The sequence below is a fragment of the Oncorhynchus keta genome, chromosome 8, assembly GCF_023373465.1.
Source record: "Oncorhynchus keta strain PuntledgeMale-10-30-2019 chromosome 8, Oket_V2, whole genome shotgun sequence".
Taxonomy (NCBI): Eukaryota; Metazoa; Chordata; class Actinopteri; order Salmoniformes; family Salmonidae; genus Oncorhynchus; species Oncorhynchus keta.
Window position 1 is genome coordinate 1,358,679 of NC_068428.1, and position 26,849 is coordinate 1,385,527.

Genomic DNA, 26,849 nt, shown 5'->3' on the forward strand with positions numbered 1-26,849 from the left:
GAATGCGAGGAGAGCAGAGACAGGACGCGAGGAGTGAGTAATTGAGTTTCTCCTTAAATAGTCAAATGAACAATTCTCAGAGTCCCATGTATGAGAGTAGGGTGATGTCACTGGCAACCAATCAAAAGTGCTTTACGAGGAAGAGTGAAGCAAGTGTTGACGGATGATAACATTCTCAGATTAGAAATTCGTTCATCCTGTTTCGTCTTTAATGCGTTCTTCTCCGCCTATTTATGCAGAAAATACAGTCATAACCACTGTAGTAGTTGCATGCAATTTAATAGTTTAATAATGATTTTTTTTTCAGGGGCTAACTAGTTTATATAGTGATTCATATTAAGCAGCTAGGCTATGATATTACAATGGTAATGCATAATCTTCAATAGCCTGTTATATAAAGTTATGGCCACAGGTGCCTTCAATTAGCCTGTCTGTGATTCATGTTCATTGGAAATGATCTTGACAATTTGCTCATTTAGGGGTGTATCATGGATAATTATAGTCATGTGATGTCCTGCTCCAAAATAGCCATGCCTAGGTTCTCCCTAGTAGATACTGTATAACAAGGCTCATGTCTCTGCATATAAGACCCTGAACCAATACCCTACTCAAGATATGTTGATGTAGGGCTATGGCTTAGGCATGTATATTATATGGACATTTAAAGGTTAATATGAAAGGGCTCATGTCTCTGCTTATAAGACCCTGAACCAATACCCTACTCAAGATGCTGTGATGTGTAGCTTGCACATCTAGGTTATATGGACATATACTTGTTCATTATAGCCTGTATACATTCTTCTTGGATATGCACTTGAGTGTACAAAATATTATGAACATTAGGCTCTTTCCATGACCTAGATTGACCAGGTGAAAGCTAAGATCCCTTATTGATTTCACTTGATAAATCCACTTCAATCAGTGTAGATTAAGAGGAGACAAGTGCATTTCTTTTTATGCCTTGAGATGATTGAGGCGTGGCTTCATAACTTTTCGGGGTTTTGAAGAAAATGGCAGAATATATTCAGCCGAAGTCCGACGAAAGCGGATACAGATTCATTGCTTTAACTAATTATGACAAATGTTAAGAACATTTTGAAAAATGTAATAAAGTAATGCCTTTTCAAATAAGTTACGTTACATGTTAATGTTGGCTGACAATTTGTTAGCTACGCTTTCCTTGCGAACCGCATAGCATTATAGCAGTATGTACTGGTAAGTTAGCTAGTTACCTAACGTTATTTGGCTACCAATACATCCAACTTGCCAGGCAGTATATATACTATCTGCTATCTATCAAACTACCCAGTGTTTATTGACTTGATTATTTACATCAAATCAAAGTTTATTTGTCACGTGCGCCGAATATAACAGGTGTAGAACTTACAGTGAAATGCTTACTTACAGGCTTTAACCAACAGTGCAATTAAAACAAAAACAAAAAGGTATTTTGTGAACAATAGGTAAGTAAAGAAATAAAAACAACAGTAAAAAAATAAATAACAGTAGCGAGGCTATATTCAGTAGCGAGGCTATATACAGGCACTGGTTGATCGGGCTAATTGAGGTAGTATGTACATGAATGTATAGTTAAAATGACTATGCATATATGATGAACAGAGAGTAGCAGCAGCGTAAAAGAGGGGTTGGGTAGGGGCACACAATGCAAATAGTCCGGGTAGCCATTTGATTACCTATTCAGGAGTCTTATGGCATGGGGGTAAAAACTGTTGAGAAGCCTTTCTGTCCTAGACTTGGAACTCCGGTAACGCTTTCCATGTGGTAGTAGAGAGAACAGTCTATGACTGGGGTGGCTGGAGTCTTTGACAATTGTTAGGGCCTTCCTCTGACACCGCCTGGTGTAGAGGTCCTGGATGGCAGGCAGCTTAGCCCCAGTGATGTACAGGGCCATACGCACTACCCTCTGTAGTGCCTTGCGGTCAGAGGCCGAGCAGTTGCCGTACCAGGCAGTGATGCAACCAGTCAGGATACACTCGGTGTTGCGGCTGTAGAACCTTTTGAGGATCTGAGGACCCATGCCAAATCTTTTTAGTTTCATGAGGGGGAATAGGCTTTGTCGTGCCCTATTCACGACTGTCTTGGTGTGTTTGGACCATTCTAGTTTGTTGGTGATGTGGACACCAAGGAACTTGAAGCTCTCAACCTCCTCTACTACAGCCCTGTCAATGAGAATGGGGGTATGCTCGGTCCTCCTTTTCCTGTAGTCCACAATCATCTCCTTAGTCTTGGTTACGTTGAGTGATAGGTTGTTATTCTGACACCACCCGGCCAGGTCTCTGACCTCCTCCCTATAGGCTGTCTCGTCGTTGTCAGTGATCAGGCCAGGATCCAGTTGCAGAGGAAGGTGTTTAGTCCCGGGATCTTAAGCTTAGTGATGAGCTTTGAGGGTACTATGGTTTTGAGCGCTGAGCCGTTGTCAATGAATAGCATTCTCACGTAGGTGTTCCTTTTGTCCTGGTGGGAAAGGGCAGTGTGGAGTGCAATAGAGATTGCATAATTTGTGGATCTGTTGGGGCGGTATGTAAATTGGAGTGTGTCTAGGGTCTCTGGGATAATGGTGTTGTTGTGAGCCATTACCAGCCTTTCTGTAACGTTTGTCATCGGAAGGAGACCAAGGTGCAGCGTTGTAGTAAGTGTTCATGATACTTTAATTACTCAGAACACTAAACAAAAACAACAAAAGAATAACAAACATCACGTTCTGCAGGCTTCACAGAGCTAACAAAAAACAAGATCCCACAAACAACAAAAGGAGAATGACAAATTATACGTGATCCCCAATCCGAGACAACGATAAACAGCTGCCTCTGATTGGGAACCACACTCGGCAGAAACCAAAGAAATAGAAAACATAGAATTAAATCAACTAGAATGCCCACCCTAGTCACACCCTGGCCTAACAAAAATAGAGAATAAATGGCGAGGGCGTGACACTTTCAAAGTACTTTATGGCTAAGGACGTGAGTGCTATGGGTCAGAAATCATTTAGACCTTAGTGTTCTTGGGCACAGGGACAATGGTGGTCTGCTTGAAACATGTTGGTATTACAGACTCAGTCAGTGACTGGTTGAAAATGTCAGTGAAGACTCTTGCCAGTTGGTCAGCGCATGCTCAGAGTACAAATCCTGGTAATCCATCTAGCCCTGCAGCCTTGTGAATGTTGACCTGTTTAAACGTCTTACTCACATCGGCTACGGAGAGCGTGATCACACAGTTGTCCGGAACAGCTGATGCTCTCATGCATGCCTAAGTGTTGCTTGCTTCGAAGCAAGCATAGAAGTGATTTAGCTCATCTGGTAGGCTAGTGTCACTGGGAAGCTTCCCTTTGTAGTCTGTAATAGTTTGCAAGCCCTGCCACATAAGAAGAGCGTCGGAGACGGTGTAGTACGAATCAATCTTAGCCCTGTATTGATGCTTTGCCTGTTTGATGGTTCATTGGAGGGCATAGCAGGATTTCTTATAAGCTTCTGGGTTAGAGTCCCGCACCTTGAAAGCAGCAGCTCTACCCTTTAGCTCAGTGTGAATGTTGCCTGTAATCCATGGCTTCTGGTTGGGGTATGTACGTACAGCCGCTGTGGGGACTACGTCCTCGATGCACTTATTGATAAAGCCAGTGACTGATGTGGTGTACTCTTCAATGCCATCGGAAGAATTCTTGTTCCACTCTGTGATAGCAAAACAGTCCTGCAGTTTAGCATCTGCTTCATCTGACCACTTTTTTATCGACCGAGTCACTGGTGCTTCCTGCTTTAATTTTAGCTTGTAAGCGGGAATCAGGAGGATAGAATTGTGGTTGGATATACCAAATGGAGGGCGAGGGAGAGCTTTGTACGCGTCTCTGTGTGTGAAGTACAGGTGATCTAGAATTTTTTTTCCAACTCTGGTTGCACAACACATCATGTTGAAAGAAATGAGGTAGAACTTGATTTAAGTTTCCCTGCATTAAAGTCTCCGGCCACTAGGTGTGTCAGCTCTGAGTGAGCGGTTTCATTTTTGCTTATTTCCTTATACAGCTGACTGAGTGCGGTCTTAGTGCCAGCATCCATCTGTGGTGGTTAACCTCTTGAACCTATAGGGGCGCTGTGTCATTATTGGATAAAAAGACGTGCCCGTTTTAAGCGCAATATTTTGTCACGAAAAGATGCTCGACTATGCATGGAATTGACAGCCTTGGAAAGACACAACTCTGACGTCTCCAAAACTGCAAAGATATTATCTGTGCGTGCCCCAGAACTAATGCAACAGGCGAAACCAAGATGATGTTTCATACAGGAAATGCTGTGTTCCAATGTCTCCTTATATGGCTGTGAATGCGCCAGGAATGAGCCTGCGCTTTCTGTATATTCCCCGAGGGGTCTGCAGCATTGTGACATGTTTGTAGGCATATCATTGGAAGATTGACCATAAGAGACTACATTTACCTGGTGTCCCGCCCGGTGTCCTGTGTGCGTAATCAGTAAGTCCATGCCACGATGGATTTTATCGTCGATAGATATGTGAAAAACACCTTGAGGATTGATTCTAAACATCGTTTGTCATGTTTCTGTCGATATTATGGAGTTAATTTGGAAAAAAGTTTGCGTTTTAATGACTTTTTAAAATATTTTTTTCCTTACCCAAACGCGATGAACAAAACGGAGCGATTAGTCGACACAAATAATATTTTTTTGTAAAAATGGACCATTTGCTATCTAACAGAGTCTCCTCATTGAAAACATCTGAAGTTCTTCAAAGGTAAATGATTTTATTTGAATGCTTTTATGGTTTTTGTGGAAAATGTTGCATGCTGAATGCTAATGCTAAATGGTACGTTAGCCATCAATAATGTTACACAAATGCTTGTTTTGCAATGGTTGAGAAGCATATTTTGAAAATCTGAGATGACAGTGTTGTTAACAAAAGGCTAAACTTGAGAGCAAATAGATTCATTTCATTTCATTTGCGATTTTCATGAATAGTTAATGTTGTGTTATGCTAATGAGCTTGCTGATAGGTTTACACAATCCTGGATACAGGGTTTTTTTCGTAGCTAAACGTGATGCAGAAAACGGAGCGATTTGTCCTAAACAAATAATCTTTCAGGAAAAACTGAACATTTGCTATCTGAGAGTCTCCTCATTGAAAACATCTGAAGTTCTTCAAAGGTAAATTATTTTATTTGAATGCTTTTAATGGTTTTTGTGGAAAATGTTGCATGCTGAATGCTAATGCTAAATGCTACGCTAAATGCTACATTAGCCATCAATACTGTTACACAAATGCTTGTTTTGCAATGGTTGAGAAGCATATTTTGAAAATCTGAGATGACAGTGTTGTTAACAAAAGGCTAAGCTTGAGAGCAAATAGATACATTTCATTTAATTTGCGATTTTCATGAATAGTTAAAGTTGCGTTATGGTAATGAGCTTGAGGCTGTAGTCACGATACCGGATCCGGGATGGCTCGACGCAAGAAGTTAATAAACAGCCACGGAAAGTATAGCTGAAAGCTCTCGAGGCAAATAGGGTGTCCTGCATTTTATCACAGGATACTCTACTTCAGGTGAGCAAAATTCCTTAGTTCCTTAGATTTTGTGCACCAGCTGTTGTTTACAAATATGCACAGACCCCTCCCCCCCAGCGTATATCCCAATAGCTGAATATCTATGTCATCATTCAGCCATGATTCCGTGAAACATAAGATATTACAGTTTCTGATGTCCTGTTGGTAGGATATTCGTGATCATACCTCGTCTAATTTATTGTCCAGTGATTGCACGTTGGCGAGTAATATTGATGGTAACGGCAGCTTTCCCACTTGCCTTCTGCGGATCCTTACGAGGCACCCAGCTCTGTGTCCTCTGGACCTGTGTCACTTCCTCTTGCAAATAACTGGGATGTTGGCCTTGTCAGGTGTTCGGAGAATGTCCTTTACGTTCTGCTTGTTGAAGAACAAATCTTAATCTAATCCGAGTTGAGTGATCACTGTCCTGATATCCAGAAGCTCTTTTTTGCCGTAAGATATGGTTGCAGAAACATTATGTACAAAAAAATTACAAAAAACACATAATAGTCTAATTGATTGGGCGTCCGTAAAACTGCTCCCATTTCTTCCGGCGCCACGATTCAATGGCTATCTACTAATTTCTCATTTAAGAGCACTCTCGCACAGAATAACTGATGAGTGCTCAACACCCATTCAATATAGCCCAGTGTCAGTAAATGTTGGCAAAAAAAGCATAACTAAATTGTTCACAGCATCACAGGTACAGTCACCAACGCTCTGGATAACATGAAAACAGCCTATCCAGCTCTGCTAGGGCGAGTAAAATGGTCAGAGTGAGGTGTTCTCTCATTTGTGTCTGGAAGTAGCTAGCAAGCTAGCCAGTTAGCTTGGGTGCTTGACTGCCGTTGTGAGGGCAGAACGCTCGGATCAACCCTACTCTTTGGCCAGAGCGTCCAGTGTGTGCTCTGAATTTACAAACGGACAATCTGACGCTCTGAATTTAGAGGGCACACTCCAGATTGAATTTACGAATGTTTAGCTAGTCATTTGTAAAACTAACAATCTAGCAACAGCATCAACTTCAGGTGGACAGTCGAAGCCCTGGTATGATCAACTTAAACGATACCGTTCATTTCCAGTATACTAAAATTAACTAAGAGTACATAGTATGTAGTATATACTTGTTAAGTATGTAGTATACAGTATGTTAGTATGGGTATTCAAACACAGCTATGGATTATGTATGTGTGCCATTCATAGGGTGAATGGGCAAGACAAAATATATACACTCAACCATTTCCTGTGTGTATCAAGAATGGTCCACCACCCAAAGGAAATCCAGCCAACTTGAAACAACTTTTGGAAGCATTGGAGTCAACATAGGCCAGCATCCATGTGGAACACTTTCAACACCTTGTAGAGACCATGCCCGATGAATTGAGGCTGTTCTGAGGGCACTATATTGTAATTATTTCGCCACTATGGCCTATTTATTGCCATACCTCCCTTACCCTACCTCATTTGCACACACTGTATATATAGACTTTTTCTATTGTATTATTGACTGTATGTTTGTTTATTCCATGTGTAACTCTGTGTTGTTGTTTGTGTCACACTGCTTTGCTTTATCTTGGCCAGGTCGCAGTTGTAAATGAGAACGTGTTCTCAACTAGCATACCTGGTTAAATTAAGGTGAAATAAACATTTGTTTTATTAAAAAGGGGGGGTTGGGAGGCGGTGCAACTCAATACTAGGAAGTTCTTAATATTTTGTACACTCAGTGTATGTCCTTTCAAGAATTAACCCCTATGATAAAAGTATGGTCCACCAGGACAACACGTGCACCATGGTTTGATACAAGTCTATTACTGTAGAATAACTTTTATTTTAAAAAAAACTGCCACTTAGTGTCATTCAAATGTACTTTTATTCTGTTTTATTTTGCCTTGAGGAACTTATTCAAGAATGATCTAATGCAATCTATTACAAAAAATAAAGCAAACGGGATGGAATATGGACAGAAATACACAAAATTCTTCCTGAATCTCCAATACAAGAAAGCTAACAAAAATAATTTGCAGAAACCCGTTACTGAAGATGGAGTCATCTATGGTTCCCCAAATTATATTTTAAAAGGGGAAGCTAATTATTTTAGGCAGATGTTCTCTTTTCCGTCTCATCCTCTCCCACTGAATGAAGATTACAGTAAGGAATTCTTTCCAAATAATATAAAAAATGGAAAATTAACAAATGTACAGAAAGATCAGTGTGAAGGCCAAATTAAAGGAATAACGTTTTGAGGCTATTAAATCCTTTCAGTCTGGATAAACCCCAGGGCTTGATGGCATACCGATAGAGTATCAAGTATTTTTTGACATACTAAAAGCTCCATTTGTCACACCCTGACCTTAGAGAGCCTTTTATTCTCTAATTTGGTTAGGTCGGGGTGTGAATAGGGTGGGTACTCTAGTTTTTGTATTTCTATGTTGGCCTGGTATGGTTCCCAATCAGAGGCAGCTGTCTATTGTTGTCTATGATTGGGGATCATATTTAGGCAGCCTTTTTTTCCCACTGGGTTTTTGTGGGATCATATTTCTGTGTTGTTGCCTGTGAGCACTGCTTGAGCTTCACATTTTGTTTGCTGTTTATTGTTTTTGTGAGTTTCCTTTATTAAACATGTGGATCCCAAATCACGCTGCTGAGTATATTTCCAGTTCGTACGACGATCGTGACACCATTGTTAGATTGTTTTATCTACTCCTATAGAAATGGTAGTCTGCCAGGTACTCAGCAGGAAGGTCTGATTTGTCTATTACTAAAACAAGACCCAGATGGCAAATATAAAGACCCAGTCTATCTAAAACACTGGAGGCCACTTACACTTCAATGTGTGATGCAACAATACTAGCAAAATGCATAGCACTCAGAATTAAAAGGGTTTTACCAGGTATTGTTCATCCTGATCAGACAGGTTTTTTTACATGGGTGATAGATTGGAGATAATATACAACAACTACTAGAAATAATAGAACATCATGAAACATACAGTGGGGAGAACAAGTATTTGATACACTGCCGATTTTCTTCCCTCAGTAAGAGCATTGAAGATACTAAGCAGTGGCTCCGTAAGAAGCATCTCAAGGTCCTGGAGTGGCCTAGCCATTCTCCAGACTTGAACCCAATAGAAAATCTTTGGAGGGAGCTGAAAGTCCGTATTGCCCAGTAACAGCCCCAAAACCTGAAGGATCTGGAGAAGGTCTGTATGTAGGAGTGGGCAAAATCCCTGCTGCAGTTTGTGCAAACCTGGTCAAGAACTACAGGAAACGTATGATCTCTGTAATTGCAAACAAAGGTTTCTGTACCAAATATTAAGGTCTGCTTTTCTGATATATCAAATACTTGTGTCATGCAATAAAATGCAAATAAATTACTTAAAAACCATTCAATGTGATTTTCTGGATTGATAAAAAATTGATAAATGATAAAAAATTACAGACCTCTACATGCTTTGTAAGTAGGGAAACCTGCAAAATCGGCAGTGTATCAAATACTTGTTCTCCCCACTGTATAAGAAGCCAGGAATGGTATTTATAGCGGATTTTGAAAAGGCATTTTATAAAGTAAGACTGGATTTTACTTATAAATGCCTGGAGTTTTTTCAATTTCGGTAATTCTCTTATAAAATGGGTAAAAATAATGTATAGCAACCACATGTGTAAAATAGTAAATAATGGCTACTTCTCAGAGAGTTTTGAATTGTCAAGAGGAGATAAACAAGGGTGTCCGCTGTCACCATATCTATTCGTTATGGCCATCGAAATGCTAGCTATTAAAATCAGATTCAAGAACAACATTAGAAGATTATAAATCCAAGGCTTAAAAACAAACGTGTCCATGTATGTCGATTACTCAAGTTTTTTGTTAAGTCCGCAAGCTGATCCCTGCAATGTCTCAATAAAGATCTCGATAACTTTACTGTACTCTCTGGACTAAAATATAATTATAATTATGAAGTGTACAATATTACTGTCACGCCTTGGTCATTGTATTTTGTGTTTTCGTTATATATTTGGTCAGGCCAGAGTGTGACATGGGTTTATGTTATTGTATTTTCGTATTGGGGTTTGTAGTATTTGGGATCGCGGCTGATTAGGGGTGTTGATTAGGCTTGGCTGCCTGAGGCGGTTCTCAATCAGAGTCAGGTGATTCTCGTTGTGTCTGATTGGGAACCGTATTTAGGTAGCCTGGTTTCGCTTTGTATTTCTTGGGTGATTGTTCCTGTCTCTGTGTAGTTTCACCAGATAGGCTGTAATTAGGTTTCACGTTCCGTTTGTTGTTTCGTATTTTGTATCGTTATTTCATGTGTCACTTTTTCTATTAAAGTCACGAGTAACCACTATGCTGCATTTCGGTCGGACTCTCTTTCTACAAACGAAGAACGCCGTTACAATTACGTATTGGATCCTTAAAAAATACAATGTTTACATTACCCTGCAGCTTACCTATAAAATGGACTGATGGTGAAGTAGACATACTCGGTATTCATATCACAAAATATAGAAATAAGCTCTCCGCAATGAATTTCAATAGAAAACTTGTAAGAGTAGACAAGATCCTGCAACCATGGAGAGATAAATTCCTGTCTATTTGTGGAGAAATTGCCCTGATTAATTCCTTAGTCATATCTCAGTTTATTCATTTACTTATGGCGCTGCCTACTCCTGATTTGTTTTTCAAATCATATGAGCAAAAAAATATTTCACTTTGTCTGGGACGCTAAACCAGACAAAATAAAATGTGCCTATCTATATAATGAATATGAATTGGGTGGGTTGAGATGAAATATAAAAGCACTAAACCTCTCTGTAAAAGCTTCACTCATTCAAAAGTTTTATTTGAATCCTAAATGGTTCTCGACTAGATTAATAAGAAAAGCTCATCCATTGTTTAAAAATGGCCTTTTTGCCTTTTTTCAAAGAATCTGTCTTTTTCAAACAAGCATTGCAGAGCTGGCTACAATTTAAATTTCATCCCCCTGAAAAGATAGAACAAATATTACAAAAAATATTATTACTGAACTCAAATGTGCTGGTTGATAAAATACCTGTATTTATATGAAAGATGTTTGAAAAGGGTATTTTGTTCTTAAATTATATTGTTATGTCCTTCATGGAGTTATCAGAATTGTATGGGAAGGTCTGCTCAATCTAATAGTACAACCAATTGATTACATCATTGCCCCAAAAATGGAGGAGGCGGTTGGCAGCGGGAGGAGGTAGGGAACTGGTCTGTCTGCCCAATATAAAGGATCAAAACTGGAGGAATAAAAATTGCATAAATAGGAAAGTATACCAGTTTCATTTGAGGACCAGGATGTTGACACCTGCCATACAGATTACAAAATAGATTTTTGATGTACCGATTTCATGGTACAGGGTGTATGAGTTGATATATTAAACAACGCAAGATTCAAAACTTTGTGCTTTTCAGCTAAAATTATTATATAGAATTCTTGCCACCATCAAAATGTTGAATATTTGGGGCATAAAATCATTGAAGCTCTGCAGATTTTGTTGTGAGGATACAGAATCAATAGACCATTTATTTTGGTATTGCCCTCAGGTAGCCTGTTTCTGGTCTCAGGTTCAGGAATGGCTGAAAATGCATAGCATTGACCTAAAATTGACCCTAGAAATAGTCATGTTAGGAGATGTGGAGAGACTGGATCAGTCAATTACTAATATACTAATACTCTTAGTAAAAGTATTTATCTTCAACACACAATCTGTAGATTCGATTAGATGTTGAAAGATATGTGTTATGTAGAAACACGAAGTGGGTGGCCAGCAGAGATAGATGGGATGGGCAGAGGGTTGGTATGTGGAATTGGAGACAAGTGGGAGTGGAGTTGCTGTGTGTGAGAGAGTATGATGGTCAAAAGATAAAAGAAAAAAAGTCAAAATACAACTTTTTAAAGTTAGTTTTGATTAACTACACAAAGTTGGCTGCCCATCCCATCCAGTCAATTCTGACAAGGGATAGCAGGTCAATGACGCAAAGACTTTGAAAACCTGTCCAAGAAAATAGGGTTATAGTGCTGCTTGTTTACACACACAAACAAAAGTTACCCCTGAAGCCTGTAAAAAATGTGAGGTAATATTGATGTTGGGTAATTAAGTGGCAGCGGGCCCGTTGAGAAAAGTGCCAACTTGGCTAAGAGCACATGCTCCCATATGACAGGACACATGTCGTAGGGAGAGGGTCTCACCAAGACTCTCTATTTATACCCGTTGGCAGCCTTGAACAATGCAGGACATTTATTATTGCTTCTATTCTTAGCAGCTGCACAGAGGGGGTATTTATAAATATGTGGCTGGAGCTGATCAAAGCCCCATCCAATTTGAATTATCTGAGACCTGGCCATGAATAATTGTTCACCCCGCAAGACCCTAGTATAATCGTATCAATGTCCACACTTAAGTGTATGGTATCATGGTTTGATAGAGAGTGTGATTGGTGTCTTTGATGTTTTGTTATGTTATGTTACGTTACGTTATGTTTATCCCATAAACTATGTCACCTGACATTATGCTAAAACTTTAAAGGCAGTAACCTACTCCTGGTGTTATTGTTTTTGCTGAATGTGCTAAAAATGGATGCAGGTGTAGATACAGGAAATACAACACGTTCAGATTTACATAACATTCTAATTAATACTCATAGTCAATGTTGAAATAGCATCGGCAGTTGGTGATATCACAGCCGGGTTGTGTTGTTATGAATATGTGTCACTGTTAAAGGTGAATTTCACCCAGGGGAAATCTGGGATTGTTTTCATCATGTCTGAGGCATTTCTAGGACAGTGAGATGTGTTTCACACATAATTGCCCAGGAGTAAGGCAGGTCTGGGCTTTGCATGCTGAATTGATACACCGTATCATGGCCTCTGGTGTATTTATGGGGGAGGCTGACAATAAATGTAGTCCTGCTTTTTGGCATTTCTCAAAGGCTCTATGTGATGCTGATCGCACTATAAGTTTTGTGCATGTAGATATGGTTGTCCTTATTCAATATAGCCTTTGGACATCTTTCAGCGATGTTCTTATCAGCAGATTCATTGCTAATTATACAAGCTAACACAATTTTTATTTGAAAGACTACAACTCGTATGGGCGGTGCTTCGTGCTCTGGCCGCGTCCTGCCCCAAAGGCAGACTTTTTTTAAAGGGAGGCGGACACAATCCATTTGGCAAAACGGAAATAACTGACCAGAGCACAATGGCTTCAAGTGACTCCTCTCATCAACACAAATTCGAAGATGGAGCTTTTTTTTAGCTACATGGTGACATTCAACCATACATGTTTCAACCGGAATATACGAAGAGGATTCGAAACAAGGAGTTGGATTTTGCTAGAGGCTCAGCTACAGCCATTTACAGCACCAAGAGGGCAGATGACAAATACGGTGGCTAGTAATTCATTTTTCCTGCAAGCCACCTAGATATCTTTAGTTTATCTACTGAAACCCATATTGCGTATTACTGACGAACATACTTTTGTGGTACAGTGGGGGGATATCATGTTTTTTCCCAGTTTGCTAACTTTAGGTAGCTAGCTAGCTAAATTAGCTAAACAATACATAGTCATATCCATGACAAAAAAATTAAGAGGTTTTACCATGAGAGACCTATTGTATCTCAATTGTAAAACCTCTTCTCTTTTTAGTCGTAGAGATATGGCTACTTAACAGCAAGTGATAACTTTACAACCAGCTACCTAAAGCTAGGTTTATCAGCAAACGTTAGCACATGACTGGAGTTGGCTAGCTAGTTAGCCTGGCACCTGCTAACTTATTACTATGCACCAGGCCTCCCTTATGTAACTTTTTAGCAAACATGTAACATCAGCAACTGTAAATAGTTTTACTAGCTAGCTATGTAACATAATTGACAATGACCATGGATGCATTTCAAAATCACAAAATTATAGGCATGACGCAAAATAGGATTACAAATGGATGTGAATAACAATTATAGGCTATGCAGCAAGCTAGCTACTTAAGTTTACTAGCTAACAGTGAGGAGAAAAAAATAATACAACTATTTAAATGTTGTAAATCTCTAAAAATGCTAAGCTGGTTTTAATATAAAAAAGATTTGCCTAAGCATGCCCGTTAGACATGGCTGTAGCTAGATACTCTGCCTACCTACTTACCTAGGTACATTTCTACTGTCTGGTCACTGTGCAAAGGTTGAAGGCTATGCCATATTTCTTTCTATTAGGCTAGATATTGTTCTAAATGTAATCTATGTGCCTATGCACATGTTTGCATGTTCAACTAGTCTACCCTAATAGTGTTATGCTGGCACAGTTTCAACTGTTGTTTAAACTGTGCAATGGAGTATCATTTATTATCTTTTTTTGTCTTACAGGCAATACTGTGTGGTGCCTGGGCTTCTTTCTAGAGTGGATTCTTAGAGAGAGAAGTAATTCCTTTGCCTGCGCATGTCATTGTAGAACTGACTCCTGTGAACTGTATCCCTCTCGATGGATTGGACATTATGCTGGATTTCAAGCAGAAGATGACTCAAGAGGAGCTGAATGGCAGTTTGATCATGACAACACACCTCCCACAGCTATACATTTGTTCTCTGAACTTACTGTATGTTTCTTTGGAATGGCAATTTTATCATGACCACCTCACCCATCATCTGCCGATCATCAGTTCTCTTAGCTACAAATTGATACACCAGACAATGTGATTTAACCAAATATGTTTGGTATCCATTACTGGGAGTTACAGGATAGGTACTGTTTGGTGTAGCACGCCATTTTTGATGGTGTCTTCGTCCTCGGTTTGTGGAAACAGGAGTCTCAGAAAATGTCCATGTCCAGTTGCAGGGGTTCAGTTTGAGTTTAGAAAATGCTAATTTATTGTAACAAATACTAGCTTATGCTAGCTAACATTAGTCCAAGATAGAAAAAACAGACAAACAAACATGCTTACTCTGCTGAAGGTAGCTACCAGTCTAGCAGTGACTACCATGGCATTGGCGAAATTGATTGACAGTGTGTATCTGATAGAGGAATTCTAAATTCCTGTATGTTTTATTGCCAAAATCAATTCGCACTCATTTCTAATTCATTAATGAGTTGTAAGTTCATTAATTATGCATGAAGTAGATTGAGACCAGTCTTAAAAGCCAAAGGTAAACAGTGTTTATTACAAGAGAGTACTGACGCATACACACATTTCCATAGGTTATAAACTGAAAATGACGTCAGCGTTTTCCAAACGTTCTATTTCACAAGCAGAGGGGCCCCCTAGCTCTTGAGCCTTCGCGTTATCAGCACGAAGTCAAGGCCAGTCAGTATAAATCAACAAGCAAGAGAGAAAATTCACATGTACAGTACATTATAGCATTTGGACTAGTCAGTTCTGATTGGAATGTATACATAATTAGTCATTTCAACCATAATTTCCTCTATCAGTATCCAAAAGATAGCTAGCAATATGATTTTGCTGATGGCTTTCAGAGTTCAATACAAGACTGTAATGTTTGCTAACATAGATAATTTAACTAGTCCAGCTAACGTTACGCTACCTCGAATTGAGAATCTTTCATTTTGTTGTGAAACGATGGTATCGCATCACTTCTCAGCTATCGTCTAAATGGATTCCCAATCTGTTCAGCCTGAAAATCCCTCTGATAATCTTTGGTCACCGTAAAGCATCATTCTTCATATCCGCAAACCACTGGAAAGGTGAAAGATAACACATTTTTGCGCTTGGTTGTAATTAGGACAGCCAGACAGAAGACCACGCGGGCATGATGACAAACGTTAGTTAAAAAACAAACGTATAAAAAACATGTGCCTGGAGAAGTTCTGAGATTTCTGTGTGTTGTAAACAACGCCATGAACCAAGTTTGTGGGCACACCCCATCTACCTAACGGTGCTATCTGCATTCACTATGAATGCTGCCCTTACAAAAAAAACATTGCCGTTTGGAAACTGAAAAGTGCAGTAACTGCAGTTATACTGCACTCTAACTGCATTTGCACTGCAAAATTACTGCAGTAAAAAAAGTAATTTTGGACGCGGTATTTGCAGCATACTGCTGTTACACTGCACTATAATTGCAGTTATACTGCACTCTGACTGCAATCTTTTTTTGTAAGGGTGGACTGTGGTTCACTATGAGCAGACGAATACACAGGAATTCAAAACTTCCAGATTCTACCAGTAAAATGAAAATGTGCTCTTTCTAGCTTGTGTTTTGGATAATGTTGATGTTTATGACAAAAATGTAATATTGTCAATAAAATAATGACTATATGCTGTGATAGAGCCAGTGTGAAATTCCCCTTTCATGTTCATGAAAATCACTTACAGTAATTGTCCCAGGTTGAATAACCATAACAATTAATCACCAACCCTGAATCAATATTCATCTTAGTCACATTTTACAATAGTAACCAAAATAATATCACCAGACCATTCTTGATGATGATCTCCTATTGTTTTCTGTGGTAGGTTTGCACCATTCAGGACAGCAAAGGCTATGCAGCCTACTTGTCAGGTGCTAGTGAAGGCCACAACTATTTCCACCGGTAAAAAAATTAAGTGATTCTGTTATATTCTAAAGCCTCTTCCAAAATACACAACACGGTTGTACTCTGGGATTTCTGACAAATACACAACAAATGACTCAGCATAGCAGATTCATCAGCTTTCCCCAGTGAAACCCATGCTAACACTGACAGCGTGGTGAATGTGCTTTTTGCAAACTGAACCAGTTTGTCTGGTTACAAAACATGGAATAAAAGTACAGGTCAACGTTGGTTGGAGGATTGTCACACTGATGTTAGTGAGGTATTTTGAAAGGCTAGTTTGTCCTATAGAATGGTTTAGCTTTATGCGCATAGATTCTATGTTTGTCAAATCTAGAAATAGCTTAGATAAACTGCATGAATGCTGTGGAACCTATACTCTAAAAACAAATAGTTCTATATAGTGCCAAATAAGGTTTATTATAAAGAACCATGCTCTTAAGGTTCTAAATGGAACCTGTATGGTGTTATAAAGAACCATATCCTAAGGTTCTATAAATAACCATTAAAAAAGGTTATATACACTATCAAAAAAGGGTTCTGCTATGGATACAACCCTTTTTAGGACTACAAATACAGGATCTTAATTTGAGCCAGTTTGCTACAGCAGGAAAATAATCCTGCAGCAACAGAAAATGTAAATAATTATGTGAATGATAATTAATATGCATGTTTTGTAGGGGTTAATACATTTTTCATTAGGGCAAATGAAGTCTGACATTTTCAAATGGAAATTGCAACCATTAGAAGCCTAAAATTGCCTTGAATAGACAAGTTTGCATTTCCTGCACAAAATAGTGATCAAATTAAGATATTGCATCTGTGTATATATAGCCTTCTATTATGGTTATTTGTGGAACCTTTATGGAGAATGGTTATATAAATAACCTTGCTCAATCTCAACGTTTTTTTTATAACCTTACATGGTTTTTTATTCTGGTTTAATAGCCATACGATAGTTTACAATTTCAATAGGTTGTATTATTGTGTTTATTAACAAGTTGAATCAGGTGTGCTAGCTCTGGAACAGCTAGGAGCCCCTGAGGAGAGAATTGATGTAACAAAAAAGCAAGTTCAGTGAGTGTATTTAGTAAATAAATGAACATGGACCAAAACAAGAAACACGGGTAGCGTACAGACATGAACAGAAACACTTACGCCTGGGGAAGGAACCAAAGGGAGTGACAGATATTGGGAAGGTAAATCAGGAAGGTGATGAAGTTCATCCAGAACGCCGCAGCCCGTCTGGTGTTCAACCTTCCCAAGTTCTCTCACGTCACCCCGCTCCTCCGCTCTCTCCACTGGCTTCCAGTTGAAGCTCGCATCCGCTACAAGACCATGGTGCTTGCCTACGGAGCTGTGAGGGGAACGGCACCTCAGTACCTCCAGGCTCTGATCAGGCCCTACACCCAAACAAGGGCACTGCGTTCATCCACCTCTGGCCTGCTCGCCTCCCTACCACTGAGGAAGTACAGTTCCCGCTCAGCCCAGTCAAAACTGTTCGCTGCTCTGGCTCCCCAATGGTGGAACACACTCCCTCACGACGCCAGGACAGCGGAGTCAATCACCACCTTCCGGAGACACCTGAAACCCCACCTCTTTAAGGAATACCTAGGATAGGATAAAGTAATCCTTCTCACCCCCCCCCCCCTTAAAAGATTTAGATGCACTATTGTAAAGTGGCTGTTCCACTGGATGTCATAAGGTGAATGCACCAATTTGTAAGTCGCTCTGGATAAGAGCGTCTGCTAAATGACTTAAATGTAAATGTAAGTCTGTCTGAGTCTGATGAGGCACTGGTGCACGTAACAATGGTGACAGGTGTGTGTAATAATGAGTAGCCTGGTGACCTAAAGAGCTGGAGAGGGAGTATATGCGACAATTTAGAACTACTGACATAGTCAACCGTTCTCAATTGACAGAAGGCCATATGAGTCTTTCACAAAACACCATCACTGGCCATAGTCATACAGTATATGACATGAAATAGCATAACACAACAGATCAATTGAAATGGCACTCACTTATGGTTGCACAAAAAGAGCTGTGCACAAACCACACCCCAAAATATTCTGGAAAACAAACCTTTTTTGAACTTCAAAGAACCATTTAAAGGCTCAAATGTTACTTTGGGTCAGTATGGTTCCAGATAGAACCACCACCCTTCCCAAAGAACCCTTGAGGAACCCTCATTTTTTGTGTGTAGCGTTTTGCGTCTTGTCACTTTTCATGATGAACCACAGTCCTATCATTTATTAACCAGACATTGAAAGATCACAAAATTATTTATTGCCAGTGAATTTTATTGTAGAATTTTATTCAGTATGCAGCCTATGTTCTGTTTGTAAAAAAAAAAACATGTCACACTAGTCACATTACCTAATGTAATGTTGAAAAATTACATTTAAACCAGGGTTGCATAAATCAGATACATTCATGGTATTTCATTTTCAGTTTGGAAGCCTACTCTTCAGATAATGTGTTGTTTGAATCAAAATAGAGTAGCATTCCCATCTATTTTTATAACCATACCTTTATGTACACACATGTAAATTAAATGTGGGAAAGTCCTTGATATGTTAACATGCATTTTTTTTCATTTAGTTGTTCAACTAGTTTATCTTGAGAATTTCACCCCACTTTTCATTCCAAAGTTTGACTTGCACTGTAAACTATGATGTAGAACAAAATGTACCTTGGTTACCATAAATAATAATACTTACATTACAGGCATTTTTTATTTACAATGGAGATATCTAAATGGAGGCTTGTTTTTTTTTTACAGTAGTGCAATGGCATACAGTATACAGTATCTTTGGGAAGGGAACTTGCAAATTCATGTTCATTAGCTTTTAGGACTACTCACATTATTTTAGTTATATTTAAGTGAACATCTATTTACCAATCTCCATGTGTCCACAACATAAATGATCCATGATTTGACACAGCAGCACTAGAGAAATGCTCATGTGCCATATGAGGTCATAAGGTCCCCATTGGGAGAAGAATGTTCTTGTATCTTCAATTTCTCAGGCCCAAATCATCTTTGGCTGCAGATATGGTTCGGTCTGTGTTTCATTTCAATGGGAGCTTTCTTAATGTCAAGGCTTGGAACGCATGATAAAACTCACAGGTTTCCTTCATTGACCGATGACACGCATATTACCGGATCATGTCAAAACTTTGATGCTAAACAGGGCAGCGTGGAGTTGTACGTGTTTCTCGCTCTATTTGGAAAATCTGACAGCTAATTCACTGTGTGGTATTTGCTGGTTCTGAAGCACAGGAAGAAGCTAAACCACTTCCTGTGTTCACTTAAAGAGCAGCCCAAGCGCTGTCACAACTTAACCTCTTGTAGCCTAGGAAATAGGTTGTCCTTACATATACATTTTTTAGTTAACCCGAGAAACACGTTTTCTTACATTGCTTTTTTAAAGTAACCTGCCTTCAACCTATATTCGTGTACTGTATATCCGCTTTATGTTCGCCTAGAAATGTATATGTGACTCACCACCTGGATTCGGATTTATGTGTCAAAAATGTTTTTTAAAAATTAAAAATGTTCATTGGTAAAAGGTGGAGACTCAGAGCTACAAAATGTTATATCATATACTGCATTTTTGAGGAACAATGGGAAAGTAGTTCTGCTTTGAAAGTTGATAAACTTGTAAACTCACTTTTGAGAAAAGGGCCTTTGAATGTTGTGGTACCTACTGGAGAGCTCTCCTTTGTTTACACCAATTCAGCATTGTTCACACCCTCTTAACAATTAAGCCAGCACCACCCATCTCATTAAGGATTCACATGTGAGGTCATATGCTTAAGAGTGAGTAGTGTAGTAAAGATTAAGACTAAAAGTGGTAGGTGGGTGGGGCTGGTTTAAGAGGGTGTGAACAATGCTGAATGGGTGTAGACAAAGGAGAGCTTTTTATCAAATTTTGCTACATAAGACCGAATCCAGGTGGTGAGTCACATATACTTGTCTAGGCGAACATAAATAGGATATACAGTACATGAATATAGGTTGAGGGCTGGGGTGGCAGGTAGCCTAGTGGTTAGAGTGCTTGGTCAGTAACTGAAAGGTTGCTGGATTGAATCCCCGAGCTGACAAGGTAAAAATCTCTCATTCTGCCCCTGAGCAAGGAAGTTTACAAACTGTTCCCCGGGCTCTGTTGCGGCAGCCCCCCACACCTCTCTGATTCAGAGGGGTTGAGTGAAATGCAGAAGATACATTCAATTGTACAACTGACTAGGTTTCCCCCTTTCCCCAGACACACTTGTCTAAATTGATGGGTCATGTGACAGAAATGCTATATCCCCCAGCAACATCTGGTGGTGGAAAAAGTACTAAATTGTCATACTTGAGTAAATGTAAAGATAGCTTAATAGAAAATGACTGAAGATAAAGTCACCCAGTAAAATACTACTTGAGTAAAAGTTTAAATGTATTTGGTTTTAAAAAATACTTAAGTATCAAAAGTAAATGGAATTGCTAAAATGTACTTAAGTATCAAAAGTATAAATGATTTTAAATTCCTTATATTAAACCAGACAGAACAATTTTTTAATATATTTTTTTTATTGACGGATAGCCAGGGACACACTACAACACTCAGACATAATTTACAAACTAAGCATTTGTGTTTAGTGAGTCTGCCAGATGAAATGCAGTAGGGACGACCAGGGATGTTCTCTTGATAAGTGTTTGAATTGTAACGAGTACTTTTGGATGTCAGGGAAAATGTATGGAGTAAAAAGTACATTATTTTCTTTCGGAATGTAGTGAAGTAAATGTAAAAGTTGCCAAAAATATAAATAGTAAAGTAATGTACAGATAACTCCAAAAATACTTAAGTAGAACTTCAAGGTATTTTTACTGAAGTACTTTACACCACTGCCCAAATGTCTTCACACCAGTACATTAGCATACTTCATATACTGTTACACATGCACTTATCACAGTATTCCATACATAAGTTAAGGCCATGCAACCGGAGTTGAAACTTGAGTGGGGTGCACATGTACAGTACATAAACAGATGCATGCGGCATATATTTATGTGTTGGACAATTGATACGGTCACATGATATTGTTGTGGTATGTCACAAAATCATGTTACGACCACATATATCAATACTAATTGTATATATAAAAATGTTGCTAAGTCTTGCTAAGTGGATGGGTCTCTACAGAAGGTGTAAGCGGTACAGCCAAATGGTTACTTGCATAGTAGCAATATCAGAAACAGATAGTGTCAATTCAAATAAAATAATACAGAGTATGTACACGAACAATATCAATAACAATAGTGATAGATGACGTAGTTGTATGCATACAATCAGGGGTAAAGTGGCTGGTGTTACGTGAGATGTATTTAAAGCCGAAATCAATCAAGAAATGTTTTATACATGTTCCCCCCCACCCCCATCTGCCCATCAAATACCAACTTATAACATTTCCTCTGCGAGGCTGAGGATTTAAAAGATTTTAAAGATTCTGCAGCTTTTGGGTTTTTGGGAGAAAATGTCACAGATGGGCATACTGCAGGCTCGACAGCTTGAAAAGCAACATGTCTAGTGATGGGAGAGAGAGACAGTGCCAAGGATTCAACAGTCTGTTGACCTATGGCCTCATAACTCTCTGCACAATTCGTCCGATTAAACTCAATTTACATAGCACAGCACTATTGTAAAGAGGGAGATAATGGATTCAGTGTGTGTTTGGGAGGAGGGGTGTCGGACAAAAAAGGAACTAACCTGCTGAAACTTGATGAAGGTAATTATCCATTTTACCGTAGGTTCAAATCCATTTCAAAATCTACGTATATGAGAAATCGAATGATTACAGACAATCAAACAATTCACTTACAGGTCCTCATCATATTTCAACGTCAGATATTTTATAGCCTTAATTAATAGGTTTAATTATTTGATTAAAAAAACATCCTTAATTCAGACTGACTCTATCTCTCTCTGTCTCATTTTGACTGTAGAAAGATCTGATCCTACCTAACTGTTTTGACATGGCTTTTTCATTAGCACTTTGGCTGTGGCCTTCATTGTATGAAACTAGGATGTACAGTATTTTGTAAGGCCTTACATCAAGGCTCAATCAATCATGAGCCATAACTGCCAAGCTGTATCAGATCACCACCAATGATAACAGAAAAGGTGGTATTGGCAGCTCCCAGAATTGTGGCTGAGCCGTTTAAACAACTGTAATGAATAATTTGGTATTGTTGAAGGATAAAATGTCTCCCCAGCTGTCACGCTATCTCTGAGCAGAGGCCAACATCTGTGACAGTCTTAAAGAGAAAAGGCATGATTTACATTTAGCCAAGCAGCTCCATCACTGTATTCATAACAACCCTATTTTCAATGAGTTGGCGTGGTCTGCTCAGTATTATTCATTCAAGCTGGCATGTCCTTTAGCCCGAAGTGGGGGTGAATCATCCTCACAGTCACTTAGCAACTGCTAAATATTGTTTGGTTAATAATAATAACATTTAAAAAACACTTACACTCTCTCTCACACACAAACACTTTCACATGCTTGCATGAAGCCCATGATGTAACGGCCTGAAAATGCACTCTTGATATAGGGACTGATACTGTATATACCATGACATCTGGGTGTGCAATATTGTTTTAGCTCATGCCCCATTGAAATACAAGATAACAATCTTAAGAATAGCAAATACTTTCATTCGGCCTACATTGTAAACATCATGTTATTGGTAACCTGATCCGAGAATGGAAGCATGTCTTACACATGAGTGCATTAACAGTACTAATAAACCGGATGGTTCAAGCCCTGAATGCTAATGGTATATCAGATCGTATACCACGGGTATGACAAAAAAATATATTTTTACTGCTCTAATTACATTGCGAACCAGTTTATAATAGCAGTGAGGCACCTCTGGGATTTGTGGTTTATGGCCAAAATACCACGACTAAGGCCTGTGTCCGCGTTGCGTCGTACCTAAGAACAGACCTTAGCTGTGGTATATTGGCCATATATCAGACCCACTCGGGCCTTATTGCTTAATTATATTACATGTGGTACTTCAATACTTATACTCATCCCTACCAATACAAAAGCAACATTTAACATAAATTAGATGTTAGTATTTACTTTTAGTTCAAACCAGTACGACAAACACCACAACCGACATACATACCAAACAAATTGTAATCCCCACCCCCCTCAAACCTCTGTGATGGAGTCTGAAACAAACACATGGGGATATTGGCTCCTCAGCAGCGCTGTAACTCTACACAGTATAAAAAACAATGACTCTCTCCTTGCGCTGCCGTCGCTAATGCTAATCACTTAAAAACAGCAACTGTTTCTAGGACAGGGGTCACCTACTGCAGGCCTGAGATAATAGCCAGGGGCCTTCTGACTCGATCTCTCCAGGGGACCCGCGGGGCTTAGCCCCTTTTAGCATTAGCCGAGCGGCTGTTAGCTTACCTCCTTCGACAGCAAAACAGGATCATGTTCAGAAGGCACCAAATGGAGAAAAAAAATGTAGTTAAACAGGGAGGGATTATCTCAACTTGTCGAAGGAAACTATCTTGAAATGTTTTGCTACAGTGTGCCCTAATAAACATGACCCAATACTACAATATGCAACCGCGCCATAGGGGGAGACATGGCAGCCATGTTGGGGTAGGCATGCTGTGTGGACCAGAGCACATTATCCAAGCAGCAGGTCAAGTGTAACTGAACTGGAGATACAAAAGGAACATAGAAGCTGTCATAACTGCCTATATATGTACACACACAGAACAAAAATATAAAACGCAACATGCAACAATTTCAAAGATTTTACTGATTTACAGTTCATATAAGAAAATCAATCAATGAAAATAAATAAATTAGGCCCTACTCTATGGATTTGACATGACTGGGAATACAGATGTGCATCTGTTTGTCACAGATACCTTAAAAAAAAGGTAGGGGCTTGGATCAGAAAACCAGTCAGTATCTGGTGTGACGACCATTTGCCTCATGTATAGCACGACACATCAGGCTGTTGATTGTGGCCTGTGGAATGTTGTCCAACTCCTGTTCAATGGCTGTGTGAAGTTGCTGGATATTGGCGGGAACTGGAACACGATATTGTACAGGTCGATACAGAGCACCGCAAATATGCTCAGGGGGTGACATGTCTGGTGAGTATGTAGGCCATGGAAGAACTGGGACATTTTCAGCTTCCAGGATTTTTGTACAGATCCTTGCGACATGAGAGGCCATGCACTATACAATTGTGTTCGTTGTCCGTAGCTTATGCCTGCCCATACCATTAACCCACCGCCACTATGGGGCATTCTGTTCACAATGTTGACATCAACAAACAGCTCGCCCACTTGACGGCATACATGTTGTCAGCCATCTGCCCAGTACAGTTGAAACCAGGATTCAAACATGAAGAGCACACTTTTCCAGTGTGCCATTGGCCATCTAAGGTGAGCCCACTGATGTTGGTTCCGACGCCAAACTACAGTCAGGTCAAGACCCTGGTGAGGACAATGAGCATACAGATGAGCTTCCCTGAGATGGTTTCTGACAGTTTGTGCAGAACTTATTGCGCTGTGCAAACCCACCGTTTCATCAGTTTTCCAGGTGGCTGGTCTCAGACGATCCCGCAGTTGAAGAAGCCAGATGTGGAGGTCCTGGGCTGACATGCTTTCATAAGGGTTGAATTGAGGTTGTGAGACCGGTTGGAAATACTGCCAAATTCTCTAAAAGCACGTTGGAGGCAGCTTATGGTAGAGAAATTAACATTAAATTCTCTTGCAACAGCTCTGGTGGAGATTCCTGCAGTCAGCATGTCAATTGCATGCTCCCTCAAAACTTGAGACATCTGTGGCATTGTGTTGTGTGCACATTTTAGAATGGACATTTAATTGTCCCCAGCACAAGGAGCATCTGTGTCATGATCATGCTGTTTAATCAGCTTCTTCTGTTGGGTTATACACTGTATCGGCAGGATAGAACAGCAGCCTCTAGTAAGACAAGGGGTGGCGGTCTATGTATATTTTTAAACAACAGCTTGTATTTAAGGAAGTCTCAACGTTTTGGTAGCCTGAGGTAGAGTATCTCATGATAAGCTGTAGACCAAACTATCTACCTAGAGAGTTTTCATCTGTACTTTTCGTAGCTGTCTACATACCACCACAGACCGATGATGGCACTAAGACTGCACACAATGAACTGTAAGCCATAAACAATCAGGAAAACATTCATCCAGAGGCGGCACTCCTAGTGGGAGGGAACTTTAATGCAGGGAAACTTAAATCTGTTTTACCTCATTTCTATCAGCGTGTTAAATGTGCAACCAGAGAGGAAAAAAACTCTAGACCACCTGTACACACAGAGACGTGTACAAAGCTCTTCTTCGCCCTCCCTCGATTTGGCAAATCTGACCATAATTTTAACCTCCTGATTCCTGCTTACAAGCAAAAATGGAAGCAGGAAGCACCAGTCACTCAGTCAATAAAAAAAGTTATCAGATGAAGCAGATGCTAAGCTATAGGACTGTTTTGCTTGCACAGACTGGAATATGTTCCGGGATTTTTCCGATGGCATTGAGGAGTACACCACATCAGTCACTGGCTTTATCAATAAGTAAATCGATGATGTCATCCCCACAGTGACTGTACGTACATACCCCAACCAGAAGCCAGGAAACATTACAGGAAAAATCTGCACTGGGCTAAAGGTTAGAGCTGCCACTTTCAAGGAGCGGGACAATAACCCAGAACCATTGAACAGGCAAAGTGTCAAAACATGACTAAGATCGAATCGTTCTACACCAGCTCTGATGCTCATCGGATGTGGCAGGGCTTGCGAACTATTACAGACTGCAAAGGGAAGCACAGCCAGGGGCTGCCCAGTGACACAAGCCTACCAGACAAGCTAAATTACTTCTATGCTCGCTTCGAGGCAAGCAACACCGAAACATGCATGAGAGCATCAGCTGTTCCGGATGACTGTGTGATCACGCTCTCCACAGCCGATGTGACATTCACAAGGCCACAGGGCCAGACGGATTACCAGGACGTGTACTCCGAGCATGCGCTGACCAACTGGCAAGTGTCTTCACTGACATTTTCAACCTCTCCCTGTCTGAGTCTGTAATACCAACATGTTTCAAGCAGTACCCAAAAACACTAAGGTAACCTGTCTAAATGACTACTGACCCGTAGCACTCATGGCTGTAGCCATGAAGTGCTTTGAAAGGCTGGTCATGGCTCACATCAACACCATTATCCTAGAAACCCTAGACCCACTCCAATTTGCATACCGCCCCAACAGATCCACAGATGATGCAATCTCTATTGCACTCCACACTGCCCTTTCACACCTGGACAAAAGGAACACCTATGTGAGAATGCTGTTCATTGACTACAGCTCAGCGTTAAATACCATAGTGCTCTCAAAGCTCATTAGTAAGCTAAGGACCCTGGAACTAAACACTTCCCTCTGCAACTGGATCCTGAACTTCCTGACGGGCCGCTCCCAGCTGGTAAGGGTAGGTAACACACACATCCCCCCACACTGACGCAACGCAGGGGGCCCCTCAGGGGTGCATGCTGAGTCCCCAACTGTACTCCCTGTTCACTCACGACTGCACGGCCAGGCACGACTCCAACACCATCATTAAGTTTGCCGATGACACAACAGTGGTAGGCCTAATCGCAGACAACGATGAGACAGCCT

At 40.0% G+C, this 26,849-nt stretch overlaps 1 protein-coding gene across 1 annotated transcript in view; it reads left to right on the forward strand.

Annotated features, from left to right (window-relative positions):
- The window catches only part of LOC118386654 (solute carrier family 35 member F6-like), a 379,817-nt gene that overhangs the window by 259,976 nt on the left and 92,992 nt on the right, over positions 1 to 26,849 (forward strand). The gene's annotated exons all lie outside the window — the stretch shown is intronic.